Source organism: Dasypus novemcinctus, chromosome 8 (assembly GCF_030445035.2).
Source record: "Dasypus novemcinctus isolate mDasNov1 chromosome 8, mDasNov1.1.hap2, whole genome shotgun sequence".
Taxonomy (NCBI): Eukaryota; Metazoa; Chordata; class Mammalia; order Cingulata; family Dasypodidae; genus Dasypus; species Dasypus novemcinctus.
In genome coordinates this window covers 15,197,126-15,202,249 of record NC_080680.1, presented here as the reverse complement: position 1 = coordinate 15,202,249, position 5,124 = coordinate 15,197,126, and the positions used below count along the sequence as shown (strand labels likewise).

Below are 5,124 nucleotides of genomic sequence, written 5' to 3'. Positions count from 1 at the left end.
AGCTAAACTCTAGACGTCTACTGGAAGATTCTGAAGAAAAAAAAAGAGAGAGAGAGCGCGTTTAATAATGCGTGGCAACTGGCCACAGAAAGTGCAGTCAAAATCATTCAAGAAATACCTGATTTGAAAAAATACTTTATGAAATTCTTAAGTTAACGAATACTTACAAATTATAATCTTAAATCACTTACCTTATATAGGCTAATGAAATGTTTATCGATCTTTGTAAAGAATACCAGCATTATTGAAGCATAAACCAGAACTCCAGAAATACCTAAGAAAGGAGCTACACTTTTGTTTTCTTCTAGTGACTAACGCTATTACATTAAGCGTATTTCTCAAGATTGCTTTGCCTCTTTACAGAGCTCTTAGCCCCACCATAGGCATACTGGCATATTCCAAGAAATGTTCCCTGGCCCCAACATATATTATATATATGGGATACAGATAGATAAGATAGCCCAGGTGACATCCTCTTGGGACCCATGCAATTTTCCCGTTTCAAGAGAATGTCAGCTTTGACCACAGCAGTGTATGGGGAAGATTTGAGGGAGGGAGGGGAAATTCCATTCTCTTAGAAAAAAGTCGCTATTAGTACCCCCTTTCCCACTTCATCCTTAAGAGAATGCCCAATTTTGTCAACTAAGACAAAATCCTTCAAAAGTTTTTCTAAATGTAATAATGAGGACTCACTGGAACTAATTGACCCCAATGGATCCTCCTAATTGCTTGCAAAGAGCATTTCCAATGGGTTAGCACAGTCTCTTCTAACCCTGTCATAGGGAATCTGACTTTCATTTATTCCTACTTTCCAGAGAAATTGTTGAGGCAAGGTAGTCACAGTCATAGATAGATTCTATTAAGTACTCCTGCCTAAAATGAGCCACCTGTTCATCTCTCTTTCATTTCAATAAAATACTCTTCCTTGGACCTCACATCCCACAGATGATCATAGTAAAGTCAACAGCCCCCTCCCCCAAATTTTCCCTGGGCATATCTTCAGACCCCCCCCCTCAATTGGTGTAAATATCTGTGGGCAATAGCAGCCCTCCTCTTTTGGTGAGAATGCTCATATTCGTATTTATTCCATTATGTTTTAGGTACAAATATATTTGTTAACTTGATGAACTGGGGACACCTTGAAAGTATGAACTGGATTTTATTAATCTTTGTATCCAGAGCATCCAGCATAGCTCCTGGATTCCATCTAGAGCAGGGGTCATAAACAGAAATCTCTTGGGCAAAGTTCAGTCTAAGGAGATATAGATTATTCTCTACAGTGTTTTATTTTTAAGTTTTTACTGAAGTGTATATTGCTGAAAAATAAATCATAATGGCACAGCTTAGTTAATTTTCACAAACTGAACCCTGATCAAGAAATTACCAGCATTCCAGAAGCCCTTCTTCATGCTCCTTTGAGTCACTTTCTCCTCAAAGAAAATGGCTGCTCCAACTTCTAACGCTGAAGGTTATTTTCTGAACTTTCAATAAGTGAAATCATACAGTGCACTCTTTCTTGTATCTGTTCTTTTTTTCACTCAACACTGTTTTTGAGATCTATCTATATCATTGTGGTTAGCAATAATTTGTTCATTCTCATGATTTTATGGTATTTGTATGACTATGCCACAAATTATTTATGTGTTCAACCAGTTTAAATTTGTTTGGAGTTCTGCCACGAATATTTTTTAACTTCTCTTTTGAGGCCTATAGGTATACATTTTTATTGAATTTATACATAGGAATAGAGTTGTACTTAAAAATCATGAGATTTCAACTTCTTAAAAAATCAAATTTTGCCAATATGTGGCTCATATATTTGCAAAGCAACCATTGGCTAGAAATGAGAGACAGCGTCCTCTTTCATTGGGACTTGTGTTTCCCACCTTTCTAACTTTACAAGCAGCAAGCACATATTCATATACCCACTGCTCTCTGTTACCTATCTGCAGGCCCCTTCTAGGCAAGGTTTTACCATGCATGTCTTAGAGAGATTTGAGGCGCTTCCTGGTAAGATTGTATTACTATGCTATGTTGCGAGTATTTTCTCTTCTTCCCACTTGTTGAATCCCGAGCTTTGATGTTTGGTCAAAGGGTTTGGGGGAAGAAATAAGCATGAAGAATAATGCTGGGATAGGGAGAGTTATAGTTGGCATCTTCACCTTGTTCTGTAGCTAATGTGACTAGAGGTACCATTATAGGGGTAAAATCTTTCAAGTCTTGGGACGGCCTGCATGAAGTGCTTACCTTTACAACTGCCCTGGGCAAAACAAATCATTTGGAAAGTAACTGGAGTTTTTTTTCACACTTTTCCACACTATCATTCCAAACACAACAGTGCACCGCCTCTTCCCGAAAGTTTTATGAAGAGAGAAAATCTTCCATTTTTGGTTCCTGTGGGGTTAAGGGTAATAGAGGGGATCCAATTCTTTTCTAGGGGTGTGTTTGTTTTTGTTATGTTTATTGTCTGGTTTTGTCTCATGGGCTTTGGTCTAAATATTGGATTACTAGTTTTATCATATTAAACAATATCTTTAGGAATCAGTAATTTACACATTATTATGTTGCAAACAAAAAGAGAAATAAAACTGAAAAAAGTAATAGTCTCTGCATTAACATTTTATGAACAAAATGTCAAAAGAACCTTGAACACAAATTTCTTGCATTTCCCAATATACTCCAGCCATTGTGAAAATAAAGCTAAGTTGCTGAAGCCAAGGTAGCATATAATTTTAAGATCCATTCCTGACCTTATCATAGTCTAGAAATGGACAACTGTAGATCAGAGCCCAAACATAAAAAAGAACAAACAGTTCCTTAAACTGGAAAGGACCTTAGAAATCCTCTTATTTAAATTAATAGTAATTTTATGAGTGAAAGGAAGAAGAATAGACAAATTTCCTGTGGCAGGAAAGATGAAAAGTAGGAGAATGAATTCTGGAGGCTACAAGCAATGCCTTTTCTGGTTTTAGATATTTACTCAATTGACCTGAGCATTCTGATATTTATTAGTCAGTATATGGTATTTGCTGCTCTCTTTCATCTTATATTCTCAGGATTGTATACAATCCAATGGGTTGGATTTTAGTAGCAGCTACAAGGAAGACTTCATTCAACGAACGATTTAAGTACTTGAAGAAAAAGCAAGATGAAAGGAGGAGAGTTCCCTCTTTTATTTGGTGTCATGGGGAAGCCCTCACTGTCAAGGTGACATATTCACAAAGCTCTGAAAGATGTGAGGGTATGTGCCATGCATACATCTAATTTAATAATGTCCTAGGTCATGGAATCCCAGGATGTAAATCATGTACACTCTTTATGTGTAACATACAGTTTTGTATATGGTAAGCACTCACCAAAAATTGTGTGAATGAATGAATGAATGAATGAAGATTCCATTAGTTGTGTTAAATATTCAAACCTCCTTCATAGTAGACTAGATTCTCTGGTATAGTGAATTTACTTTATACTTTAATTAATAGGTCATGACCCAATGGGCAATAATCAGTCTGCAAATGTTTTTGTTTGGAGCATATGGTTTTTCTTTTTTTAAACAAACAAATACTCCCCCTTTTCCCCTTCTCCTCACCCAGTAACCTCTAATCTGCTTTCTATCTCTGCAAATTTGCTATTTCTAGTCATTGCTTATAAATAAATGATATCATTTTTGTCCTTATAATGTTTACAAGTTTCTTCCATGTTGTAACATGTCTCATAACTTCATTTTTTCCTATGGCCAAATATATTCCATCATATTTGTACCACATTTTGTTTTTTGATGGACATTTGGGTTATTTCTAGCTTTGGGATATTGTAATTAATGCTGCTGTAAGAATTGGTGTAAAAGTATCTGTTTGTGGCTGTTTTCATTCTCTTTTAGAAGTGGGATTGACAGATCACATGATAATTCTTTATTTAACTTTTTGAGGAACCACCATATTGCTTTTCACAGTGGCTGTACCATTATACATTCCCCACCAGCAATACACTGGAGTTCCAATTTCTCTGTATCCTCTCCAATACTTATTTTCCATGTTTTTCATAGTAGTTTATTTGTGGTTTAGAAAGCGGTACTTCACTGTGATTTTAATTTGCATTTCCCTAATAGCTCATGGTATTGAGTGTTTTTTCATGTATTGACCATTTGTATATCTTCTTTGGAGAAATTTCCATTCAAGCCTATAGTAGTTTGATATAAATTCCAAAAATAGATATTGGGTTGTGTTTGTAAATTGTTCTGTACCTGGGCATGATTAAATTATGATTAGGGCTTTGATTGGGCCATGTCAGTAGGGTGTTGAGTCCCTGCTGCTTGGTAGGTGGTAATTCACAGATAAAAGACATGGCAAAGGACAGAGTTGGAGGTTTTTGATGTTGGAGTTTTGATGTTGAAATTTAATGCTTAAGTCTTAAGCTGGCGCCCCAGGAAGTAAGCACACAGAGGAAAAGGAAACAAGCCCCGGGAAGAGAGGAACTCTAAACCCAGAGAGAAGCAAGACCTGGGAAGAGAGGAACCCAGAAAGCCTGAACCCTGGCAGACATTGGCAGACATCTTGCTCCAACACGTAAAAATAAACTTTGGTGTGGAAAGTAGCTTATGCTTTATGGCCTGGTATCTGTAAGCTCCTACCCCAAAAAAACACCCTTTTTTAAAGCCAGCAGATTTGTGGTATTTTGCATCAGCAACCCCTTTGGCTAACTAATACAGATTTTGGTACCAAGGTGTGAGGAAGTACTTTTGTAATTACCAAAATGCTGGAACCGTTTTATAAATGGTTACAGGGTATTTTTTGAAGGAATTGTGAAATGCTTGATGGAAAAGACCTAGATCACTTTGAAGAGGCTGTTAATAGCAATATGAATGCTAAAGAGACTTTTTATGATGCCTTTGAAGTAAATGATGAGACTATTATTGGAAACTGAAGGAAAAGTGATCCATGTTTTCAAGTCACAGAGAACTTAGCAAGGTTAACTCCTGGTATTGTATGGAAGGCAGAATTTGAAAATGGCAAGCCTGGACATTAGGCTTAAGAACTTTCCAAAGTAAACTCAGAGAATGAGGCTTGGCTTCTGCTTGCAACTTATAGCAAAATGCTAAATGAGACAGATAAGCTGAGAACTGAA

The 5,124-nt window shown here is 36.6% G+C and overlaps 1 protein-coding gene across 2 annotated transcripts in view; it reads left to right on the top strand.

Annotated features, from left to right (window-relative positions):
- The window catches only part of CENPP (centromere protein P), a 431,610-nt gene that overhangs the window by 258,132 nt on the left and 168,354 nt on the right, over window positions 1–5,124 (top strand). The window lies entirely within an intron of this gene.